The sequence below is a fragment of the Phocoena sinus genome, chromosome 8 (assembly GCF_008692025.1).
Source record: "Phocoena sinus isolate mPhoSin1 chromosome 8, mPhoSin1.pri, whole genome shotgun sequence".
NCBI classification, from domain to species: Eukaryota; Metazoa; Chordata; class Mammalia; order Artiodactyla; family Phocoenidae; genus Phocoena; species Phocoena sinus.
Window position 1 is genome coordinate 56,537,102 of NC_045770.1, and position 12,473 is coordinate 56,549,574.

General features: G+C 37.2%; 1 protein-coding gene and 1 pseudogene across 2 annotated transcripts in view; both read right to left on the reverse strand.

Annotated features, from left to right (window-relative positions):
• The window catches only part of UVRAG (UV radiation resistance associated), a 330,820-nt gene that overhangs the window by 111,293 nt on the left and 207,054 nt on the right, over positions 1-12,473 (reverse strand). The gene's annotated exons all lie outside the window — the stretch shown is intronic.
• Positions 8,221-9,059, reverse strand: LOC116757644 (annotated as a pseudogene).

The following is a 12,473-nucleotide window of genomic DNA, read 5'->3' on the forward strand; positions in this document are numbered from 1 at the left end:
ACTGGGCTCCCACAATCTGAAATCAAGTCCTTCAAATTATTAGAATTTTTCTTATATTATTTCTTGAATAATTTCCTACCCTCTTGTTTCCTCTTCCTTTTCTGTACTCACCATTAAATGAATGTTGGATTATCAGATATTTGAAGAATGGCTCTGATTTCTTATCTTTTCTCTCATATTTTGAATCTCTGCCTTTTGTACTTTTTTCTTTTTTATATTTTTTCTTTTTTTGAGCTTTCCTTAACTTCACATTCCAACTTTGTCCTGTTTTTTTTTATTCCATCATTTTACTTTCTGAAGCTTTGTTTGCTTGTCTTTTAATGAATGCTCATTTTCATACCATCTTGTTTTTGTTCTTAGACGTAGTACTTTCCCTTGTCTCAGAGCGTATTAATAGTCTTTACATTTTGCTTTTTATAAAAAGTCAACTTTATTTATTGAGGTATAATTGACATATAACATTATATTAGTTCAGCTGTACCACATTAGATATTTATGTGTTTTTACTTTTTGTTGACCCCTATTCTTTCTTCCCTTCACATTTCTTTTTTGATTATTTATTTTGGCTTCTGTATCTCGTGTGAGAGCTCTCCCCAAATATCTGATGATCCTTGGCTGACCATTCATTCATTCATTTAGTTTTTGGCTGTGTTGGGTCTTCGTTGCTGCACGCAGGCTTTCTCTAGTTGTGGTGAGCAGGGCTACTCTTCGTTGCGGTGCGTGGGCTTCTCATTGCGGTGACTTCTCTTGTTCCAGAGCACGGGCTCTAGGTGCGTGGGCTTCAGCAGTTGTGGCATGCGGGCTCAGTAGCTGTGGTGCACAGGCTTAGTTACTCCGTGGCATGTGGGATCTTGCCGGACCAGGGATTGAACCCGCGTCCCCTGCATTGGCAGGCAGATTGTTAACCACTGCGCCACCAGGGAAGTCCCTGACCATTCATTCTTAAAAGTGAGGCACTAAAACAGTGATTGATGGGACTTCCCTGGTGGCCCAGTGGTTAAGAATCCGCCTGCCAATGCAGGGGACGCGGATTCGAGCCCTGGTCTGGGGAGATCCCACATGCTGCGGAGCAACTAAGCCCGTGTGCCACAACTACTGAGCCCGCGCTCTAGAGGCTGTGAGCCACAACTACTGAGCCCGCATGCCTAGAGCCTGTGCTCCACAACAAAGAGAAGCCACCGCAATGAGAAGCCCGCACACCGCAACAAAGAGGAGCCCCCGCTCACCACAACTAGAGAAAGCCCCGTGCACAGCAACGAAGACCCAACGCAGCCAAAAAATAAATTCATATATAAAAAAAAGATGCTCTTTACAAATAAAAAACACAGTGATTTCAAATATGAGCCCCAAATTGAATGGTACAGTAGCTTACACAGAGAGTGAAAGGCAAGTAAGTATATACTAAATGCATACAAATTGGTTCTTGATTCATTTGCTGAGAAATATTTCCCAGTTGCCCCTCAACTGACAATGATCATTCCCATGTCTTTGTTCACGATGTATATATAACTTAAGTGGCACTCTTCTATTTTTAAATTGGAGAATAATGAGGAAATAACTATATACCCATGACTCAAACTTAATTGATTTTTTGCATTTTTTTAGTTAAAATAAATGAAATGCTTACAGATAAAGTGAGCCTCCTTTGTTCCCCATCCCTACTACCATCAGTTAGGATGCTTTCAACCTCAATTAACAGAAAACCCAAATCAACTGATTTAAATAATAAGACTGGAGACAGATTAGTTCCAGGACTGGCTAACTCAGGAACTTGATGACTTTATCCAGAACCCAGTTTTTCCCATCCTTCTACTCTGCCACTATATATGTATTACTAGCAGCCCAGTCATATCTGTCTTAGTACATAAAACCATTCCCAGAAATACCCCCAGAGAACTGGCCAGAACTGTGACACAAGTTTATGCACAAACCAAGCACTGGTGATGGAACGGACTTAATTATGATTGGTAAAAAGCCAGTTGTAATTTACTGCTGGGGGCTGAGCCCCACCTTCCATATAGCAAATGAAGAGAAAGAATAATTAACAAAATGGAGCTCTGCTGATAAGTAGGAAGCCAAGAATGGCTGTGGGTAGACAAGCAACTGCATCTGCCATGGCCCCTCCCACAAGCTACTAGCTTTATAAATTTGGTGAACATCTGTATATATCACTTTTTATACTTTTAAAATACAAATGTTTAGATGAACAATGATAGATCATGTATATCATTCTGCAACTCACTTTTCCCCTCAGTACTGTTTTTTAAGAGGTATTTTTGCTGATATACATATGTAATGCATTTCTTTGAACTCCTAATTAGTACTCTATCTCATGGATATTCAGACTTGACTTCTCTACTTCCTTACTGACGAAGATTTAGGCTGTTTCTATTTTTTTCTAATTTTTGCCCTCCTTTGAGCAACTTTTTCTAGTATGAATACAGTTTTTAAGTATGTCCCCATTTTACTAGATTCCTCCAGAATGTTGCTGACGCTAACCCTAAAGAACAATGTGTAGCTTTGGAAGTAAAGTTGACCTGTGTGTGACTCACGTTACACATCAATACAAGGGGAGTAATAACAGCATTGATCTCATACTGCTATTGTGACTATATAATTTTCAACAGTACCTGAAACATAGTAAGAGCAACTATAATTTTCTGAGTGATTACTATTGGTGTTAGTAATCTTTATATTCCTAGAATAGAAGACAGAGCCTATTCACATCTGTCGTGGGTTTTTACTGTGTGCACTTGACTAAATGAGAACTATTTCCCAGAATACCGGCACATGTGTGGATCCAGGCTAGAGCTGAACAAAATTGGCATGAGATGTGGAGAACAGAAGTGAAGCAGCAGCCATGAAGCTCTGAAGTGAATGGTGGTTAGACCCAGTAAGAGACAGACACAGGCTGCCTGCAGATTCCATCTGGTCTTGGCGCTCCTGTTCCGCATCTAGCTCTTGTTCCCAACTGCTGGTGCTGATGACAAACAGTGACTCCAGGCCCACTAACAGATGCAGTGGTAACAGTCCTCCATAGATGTTTCCCCACCTGCTCTCCTTTGGCGTTCCACTCGGCAGCTGGTTAGATCTTGCTTCCCACCACCTGGCCTGAGCTGTCCAACCTGCAGCAAGCTTCTGAAGGGCTGGTTAGGGACTTTCTCTGATCCTCCAACTCCCCCTTTTGGATTCTTCTCCAGTTTCCCCCACAGTTTTGCAATATCTTATGCTTATAATAAATCCCTTATACCATAAGACTCAGTGATTCTGCTTTCCTGACTGAAATCTGACTGATGGAATTAATATCCTTTCATAATTCTTTGAGCTGTTTCTTTTAACTGCTGAACCAAAAGCTTTTTATATTGTCTGGATTCCATCCTTCTTTCTTTCCTTCCTTTCTCCCTCTTTCCTCCTTCCTTTCTTTCTTTTTGCTATTTACATGCTAAAGTTTTCACTCACTAACTTATAAAAGGAAATTTTTGTTTTAAATTGAATCTTGACAGGAAGAAGGGATTCTCCCATGATTTTCTGGACAAAAAACCAAAGTCTCCAAAAAGTATTTGGGTATCCTATTTATTTTTTAGCCCAACTAATTTCTGATATATTTTCATAAAAATCAGAGTAGCAGAAGGCCTAGTTAAACCAGGTACATATATGTGTACATTCGTTTATTCACATATTTTATGTCCTTCATTATCATTTTTATAATGCTATATATTTTTCATTGATAAAGGTCTTTCACATTTTTTGTGTGTGTGTGTGGTACGCGGGCCTCTCACTGTTGTGGCCTCTCCTGTCGCGGAGCACAGGCTCCGGACGCGCAGGCCCAGCGGTCATGGCTCACGGGCCCAGCCGCTCTGCGGTATGTGGGATCCTCCCGGACCGGGGCACGAACCCATGTCCCCTGCATCGGCAGGCGGACTCTCAACCACTGCGCCACCAGGGAAGCCCGGTCTTTCACATTTTTATTAAATATATTACAAGGTACTTATATTGTGGTCACTCTCTATTTGGTTATTACTGGTATATAGAATTTACTTAATTTTCATGTTGATCTTATATCCAACAAATGTGCTAGTTTTCTAATTCTAATAGTTTGCAGATTCCCTCACAGCTTCTACATAACATTCATATCTGCAAAAGACAATTTTGTCCCTTTATTTAAAATATTTATACTTCATCTCTTTTCTCCATTTAATTATATAGACCAGGACCTCAAGCATAATGTTTTTAAATATTTTATTGTATAATAACTGGCATCCTTATCTGCTTTCAACTTTAATGGAAATAGTTTCACTATTTAGCCTAATGGTTGTTATAGGATTGATAACTATTCTTTAGCATTTTAAGGAAATTCCCTGCTTTTTCTAGTTTTCAAATCGTTTCTATAACAACGACTAGTACTATTTGCAATCATTTGAGGCTTTACCATGTGCCAAATATATTTTACATATACTAGCTCATTGAATCCACCCAAACACCTAATGAGGCGGGTACTATTATTATCTCCATTTTACAGACAATAAAGTAAAGCACTGGGAGATCAAGTAATTTGTCCAAGGTCATATGATGTAACTGTTTTCTATGACTATTTTTAAAAAATACAAAACATTTCTCATATTAAAACAACATATAAATATTAAAAGTTCTCATTACAAGGAAAAAATTTGTAACTTTGTATGGTGATGGATGGTAACTAGCCTTATTGTCGTGATCAGCTCTCAACATATACAAATATTGAGTCATTATATTGTATACCTGAAACTAATATGTTATATGTCCATCACACCTCAAGTTTTTAAAAAGCCACTCATTTATTAGCTCATATTTTTTGTAGGTCAGAAGTCCAGGCACAGCATAGTTGGGTTCTCTGCCCAACGTCTAACAAGCATGAAATCAAGACAATACCATACACAGTAAGTAAGAGTTTAGATTCAAACTCATGCCATCTGGTTCTACAGTTTATGCTCCTAATCAAAACCTATTATTGTCTTTCTAAATAAGTGTTGAATTTTATTGAATGCTTTTTCTGCACTCAGTAAAAAAACAACCACATGATATTTCTGTTTATCTGTTAATGAGTGAATTATGTGGAAGACTTTTTAGTGTTGAGCCATTGACTCTTCTCAACTGCTAGATTCAGCTTGCACATATTTTAATTTGTATTTTTGTATTTATGTCCATAAATCAGTTTGTCTACCAAGTCTGTTTCTCATATCATCCTGATCAGGCTGTTTATTAAATGCCTTCAAGGCAAATGCTTGCTCACCTTATCTCTCTAGGTTCTTGCCATCACTCAGTTTTTGACCTAAGTATTCTTTATTTTATTGTTAACTAATAGATACATTTAAGATTCTTTTTTTGGGCTTCCCTGGTGGCGCAGTGGTTGAGAATCTGCCTGCCAGTGCAGGGAACACGGGTTCGAGCCCTGGTCTGGGAAGATCCCACATGCCGCGGAGCAACTAGGTCTGTGCACACAGGCCACAACTACTGAGCCTGTGTGTCTGGAGCTTGTGCTCCGCAACAAGACGAGGCCATGACAGTGAGAGGCCTGCGTACCGCGATGAAGAGCGGCCCACCCTTCCCACAACTAGAGAGAGCCCTCGCACAGAAACGAAGCCCCAACACAGCCAAAAATAAATAAATAAATCATTTTTTAAAAAAGCATTAAGAGAATGACAATCAGAAAAAAAAAATTCTTTTTTTAATCCTACATTTTCAGTGTTGGTCCAGATATCTATTCTATCATGCTCGGGAAACAGATCTTATTCAGTTTTCCCATTTCTTTTAAAATCTATTTTGTTATATTTTATATACTTTTTGCTAAAAAATTCCATTCTACCTAAAAGTTGTTCACAGTATGTTCTTATGATTTTTCAGTCTCTGTTGTATCTATAAGTGTCTCCTTTTCTGTTGTCATAATTACCTCTCTGTATTTTTTTACTCAGCCACTTTTAAATAACACTTCTTCATTGCCATTCCCTCTAATCTCTATTCCTAGAATATTCCTATTAGATACATGTTGACACCTCTTAATTAACCTCTGTGTCCTATAACTTCTGTCTCATATATCTCTTTATCTCTCTGGGCTGCATTCTGGGTGACATTTTTCATTTCTACTTACTATTCACAAATTCTCTGCTTAAGTGTGTCTAGTATACTATTTATGAGGGTCTTTTTAAAAAATACATTTTTCTATGTCTCTTGAGTCACAACTACCTATTTTTCTTTTTCTTTTTAATTTATTTGGCTGCACCTGGTCTTAGCTACAGCACACGGGATCTTCGTTGCATGGCAGGTGGGATCTTTTTAATTGCGGCATGCAGGACCTTTAGTTGCAGCATGTGGGATCTAGTTCCCTGGCCAGGGATCGAACCCGGGCCCCCTACATTGGGAACATGGAGTCTCAGCCACTGGACCACCAGGGAAGTCCCAACAACTACCTATTTCTGTTTCATAAAATCTCATTCTTTTTTTATGGATGCTATTTCCTCCTTTGAGAATTTTGAAATTCTTAAAAGTCTTTTTTTATATTATTATTTCTATTTCCTTATATGTGTATTCTCCTATTTTTTGGCCTTTCTTCATATGTCCATGGATTTCCCCTTTGGGTTTCCTACCCGCAGGACGTTTCATAAAAGATTAAAGTAGAAAAGAGTCAACTGAAAGAGCTATAAACAATTTAACCCTCAGTAAGTGTATGACTCCTAGATGAAGAGAGTGTATACTCAAATTGAGTTTTAGTGTCTTCCAGGAGTTCAAGTGTTTGAAACACAATAGAGAAAAGAGGAATATTTTACTCAAAAGACATCTGGTGAACATAATGATTATCTGAGTTCTAGGAATCGCTCTTTTTCTAATATTATGTGATGTTGCTCTGTGTATACAAGTGTACATTCAGGCACACCCATGTGTGAAACTCATGACAATGAATCATTTCTAATTTAATATTTGTAACCTTTTATTTCATTGGCTAGTTTTGAGTGTGAAAACACTGCTTATTGTTCCTCTGAATTAATGGTGTCAAACAAATAGGTCCTGATGTCAGCATATCTTTGCAGGGAGTGAGGACTGGGTCATTTAAGCATAATTACATTATTTTCACTGGAAAAGCCAAAAAACTGAAATAGATATTCTGAACTAACAACTTTTAAGTTGGTCCTAAAACTTTATCTAAAAAGTACTTTCTAGTCAATAATCAGGCCTTTACTCTTAGTGACAAAATGACTGTTGAGACTAGTCCCAAACCGCCCATCAACCAGCCATATCATTCTCTGCTCAAAATCACATTGTCTTTCTTGCTCTCCCAGGGGTATGCCTGATGAATCTTGCAATGTGTTCATAAGACAAGGTAAAGAAAGGAGTGTTACTGAATAAAAGGCACAAAACAAGGTATTTTTATTATCTCTCAAATTAGATAATAAGCTGAGATAATACGCTCACTTTCTTAGTCTGTATCTGCTCTATAAAAACATCTAGCCCTTACAGAATTGATTTTAAACTAATCATTTATTTTAAAAAGGAAAAAAGGAGATGGTTTTAACTGTTTTTTTTTTAAAAAATGACAGAGTAGGCTTTATTCAAATCTGTTTGTTAAACAGACTATTTTCACATCTAAATCTACTTTTCAGTGATCCGTTCCATCATTGCTACCCATATACTTAAAAAAATTCAGTATTATTTTTTCAAAGAGAGAAATGATCAAATTCCAGTTCATACATCTTATAAATATTTTACACCTAACACACACAGCTTTACAGTTCATGCAACAGGTAGTGTCTAAAAAATCGGTTAATAAATCTCAAGAACATTGAAATGTCTAAACACAGTGTCTTCTAGATTTTTTTTGTAAGAAAAGTAATCTGTAAACATCTTTACCTTCAGTTCAAGCTTCGTCATTTGCTGTGGTCACTGTGGAAGAAGTGGGTATGACTTTATAACCATTTGGAAGTGGACCGTCTTTGCAAAAATATTACATTGCATGGGTAAAGAACAAGTCTTAGAATTACCATGTAATACAAATTTGTGAAATCAATTTCTGTATTTAAAAACATAAAACAAAGACTAAACAGTCCAAAACTGTTGTAGCTGAATATTCTAAATACGAACCAACAGTACACTAAAAACGTCCAAAAAGAAGGCCTCTGAAATATTTCCATTCTTTAAAAAAAAGACATAATTTATATGTACAGCACATCGTCAGTATACATATAAAAGTCATCAGTTTAGACCATTCTGGAAATATGTATCTGAAGTAAAATGGCCTCGGTTTTGCTGCTGTCATCCTCTATTGTTTTTAGGGCATTTTCTTGTTATGCACATGACAACTGCTACTATAATGGCAATCTGTACAGCTCCAATAATTGCTGCAGTAAGAACATGAGTGAGCTTTTGCCTACTTGGCACTACATAGAGAATACTAAAGTCTGTCTTTTCACAGTGCTGTCCAGTGTAACCAGACTCACATCTACAAGAAGCCTGAGTAGAATAAATGAATTCACATTTTCCATGGATACAGTAACTACTGAGGTTTTCAGGGCAAAGCATGTGGTTTCCAATATAAACATCTTCCCTTTGATCACTAGCATCTTTCACATCTGGTTGATATTGTAGTCCATCATTTTTCTTTCCCAACAAACTAGTGTCATCTGTGTCTGTGCAATGACCAAGATGCCTTATATCAATTTGTTCTTGTTTTATATAAGATGCTTCTCGAACAAAACAGGGATTGTTATAGGAACTGCCATCAGAAGCAGACACAGGATTAAACTGTACCCACCGCAATCTATATTACATCCACACCCAACCTTCTCTGCATCTTCATCACACTCAGCTTTAGATTTGCAAGGTCCACACTTGGAGTGTTTTCTGTGAACAACTCTCCCTGCCCCCTCCTCTTCTCTCTCTCCAGATCCAGAGCCATTATCAGAGTAGCATGGTCCCCTTGCTACTACTATTATCTCTTCCTGGTGCTTACAAGCAGCCCTTCTGGGAAAGCATTCATTTTGGTACGTGTCCCCATTTGATCCACAGATGGGAATATAATTTGTATGGCACATATACGTAACTTCTGAGAATTTTGTGCCTTTTTGGTTTTTTGGCTGTGTTGAGTCTTTGTTGCTGCGCTCGGGCTTTCTCTAGTTGCGGTGAGCGGGGGCTACTCTTCGTTGTGGCTCATGGGCTTCTCATTGCAGTGGCTTCTCTTTTTGTGGAGCATGGGCTCTAGGTACGTGGGCTCAGTAGGTGTGGCTCTCGCAGGCTCTAGAGCACAGGCTCAGTAGTTGTAGCACATGGGCTTAGTTGCTCACAGCACATGGGATCTTCCGGGACCAGGGATCGAACCCGTGTCCCCTGCATTGGCAGGTGGATTCTTAACCACTGCGCCACCATGGAAGTCCCTGCCATTTTTTTGTTTTGAATTTTATTTTATTTTTTTATACAACAGCTTATTAGTTATCTATTTTATACATATTAGTGTATATATGTCAATCCCAATCTCCCAATTCATCCCACCAGCACCCCCATTACTATAATCCAAAGACCTAGAAAAATGTCTCTCAGGCAGTACATAATTACTGAACATTTGATGAATGAATGAATAGGTGAGCAGGTTCATTTATGTGTTTATAATTCTGATACTGTGAACCCTGACTTTGAATTAGCATTTAATAATAAAAATACTACAAAATTGAGTTAAGTGTCTACTCCAAATTGCATGCTAAAAAGACAGGTAGGTTCCCCCCGCAAAATGATACAAAATGAGAAAGGAAACTTCTTTCAATTAAGTGTGACCAAGCTGTATCTTCTTAGAACAGAATACTGCTTATCATTTCCCCTAGAAATCTCTGAAGGAAAATAACATGCTATTTATTTACCAAATTCTTTTCAACCACCTCAGGAATCTCCCATTTTTTGATTTATGCAGAGACCACAAATAATATAGAAGCCAGAAAATAATAAAAGAAAGTCTTGTATCTCTCATACAGAACACTATTTAGCAAATTCAATATTAGGAGGTGACTTCTAAAAAGTTTTTCCTCTAGTAACTAATTTTTTAAAGTCAGAAATGACAAAATTATGCTACTGCACACTCAAAAATAAATATTCCTTCTATGGAATATTTTACAACAGAAGTTGTCTCAATAAATTCATTTGTCATCTACACATTTTAAAAAGGTTTAGTATAGCTGTCAATCAAACTCCAAGAGACTTGCCATTTCTCATTAACTTTCCAACTGTATATTTATACAAACTAAATAATAAAATGCTCCAGTTGCTTACTGGTGTGTTTAATTAACTTACAGCAGTAAATTTCTATAACTAACTACTGTTAACACTTCTAGTATTTCATCACTAGACTCTCCACATCATGAACCTGGGAGTCATCATTTATATTAATGGGAGTTACTAACAAGCAGGATGGGAAGAACTAATTCTTTTGTAAGTCTTTTAAAAAGGTTTCCAATAATATAAGTTGCACTCAAAATTCTTGGCATTATTATCATCAATATTTCCTCAAAAGTAAATATGGAGAACCACTATTATAAATCTAAAACTAATCAAGAACTGGTATATGAAAATTATATGAATTATGAGAAAAAGTAACCACCTGCATCAACCCTGTATGAAAAGGAGATGCTGTATATAAAGAAACATGTATTCTAGTCTTAAAGGAAGTAGCTTTAAGAAAAAAAAAGGCGGGGGGGCTTCCCTGGTGGCGCAGTGATTAAGAATCTGCCTGCCAATGCAAGGGACACGGGTTCGAGCCCTGGCCCGGGAAGATCCCACATGCCACGGAGCAACTAAGCCCGTGTACCACAACTACTGAGCCTGAGCTCCAGAGCCCACAAGCCACAACTACTGAGCCCACGTGCCACAACTAATGAAGCCTGCACGCCTAGAGCCCATGCTCCAAAACAAGAGAAGCCACAATGAGAAGCCTGCTCACCGCAACAAAGAGTAGCCCCCGCTCACTGCAACCAGAGAAAGCCCGCGCACAGCAGTGAGGACCCAACGCAGCCATAAATAAATGAATGAATGAATGAATAAATTTATAAAAAAAGAAAATTATGTTTCAATGTAATGGAGACCCTGAAAGGAATAGTACAAAAGGATAGAGTCACTTTAAAAAAAGTATATATTAGCTATATAATTGTGAATAATTCCAATACAGAATAATAGAGGTAGCCAAGAGATAATTTAATTATCTACATAATATAGACACAATAAATATTCATAGATAGCATAAATGTAAAAGCTACTCAAAAGCCTAATATATAACCAGGAGTGAGGCTGTTAGGTTGAGGAAAGTTTGTGCAGATTTAACTGTATTTTCAAATTGCCCTCTGAAACAAACTAATTGAAACTCTCACAAAGGGTAAGAGTTCCTTTTCATCTATATGCTCACCAAATTAGGTACTAAACAGACATTCAACTTCTGGCCAGGCTGATGGAGGTAAAATGGTATCTCTTGTGGTGTTAATTTGCATTTTCCTGATTACCAGTGAGACTAGTAAAATACTAGTGAGTATTTTTTCCTTATGTTATTAGATATTTAGGGTTTGTTCTTCTGTAACAGCTTCTTTATACACTATGTCCATATTTCTATTGGGTTGGCTGCTCCTTTTCTTATTAATATATAAAGGTTTTTTTCCCCACATATTCTGGATCCTGACCCTTGGCTGATCTATGTGATAACGAATCTCTTCTCCTGATATGTGGCTTACCTTTTCATTTTGTTATTAGCAAGTTTTAAGAAATGAAATCAAAGTTATGGATCATTTCTCATATTATGGTCTGTATGTTTCTGTGATTTATTTAAGAGATCCTTTGTGAATTAGAAGCCATGGACTTCTCAGATTTCTCATTTCTACTTATTATTATCACCCCATATACAAATATTTACTGACTATTATATGCAATGGTAATTTTATATAAATTCCCTCTTTTACTCTTCACATTTCTCTAAAGCCAGTGCACAGAGACTAGTGAGGCAAAATAAACTGGTTCAAGACGTGCTTGATACTGAAGTTCTTTCCGAAGAGTGAAATGGAAAAGCCATTTCTCCTTTCCTAAGTTTAGAAAACACAACTTTTATTATTTACATGCCAATATATATAGTTAATTCCTGTTAAATAGTTATATATGGAAGTGAATATATATTTAAGTCAAATTAGTCATATATTTATTATAACCAACCTGTGATCCAGAACACTTTATAAAGATATATTACTATGCTTTGAATAAATGGATATATGTATATTGATATTAACCACTCAAAGCTAATCATCTTTGAAAGTAATTTTCATTTTTACATCAACGAAAGATTGAACTATTAACTTATCCCTCTTTTATTTATGCCTAAAAGAAAACTGCTGAGCAACTTGAAGTCACTCACCAGGCTGGGTGAGAAACTAGATGCTTTGGCCAATGGAAAGGGGCAATACCTGTTTTGTGCCAGGGTGTGTGTCCTT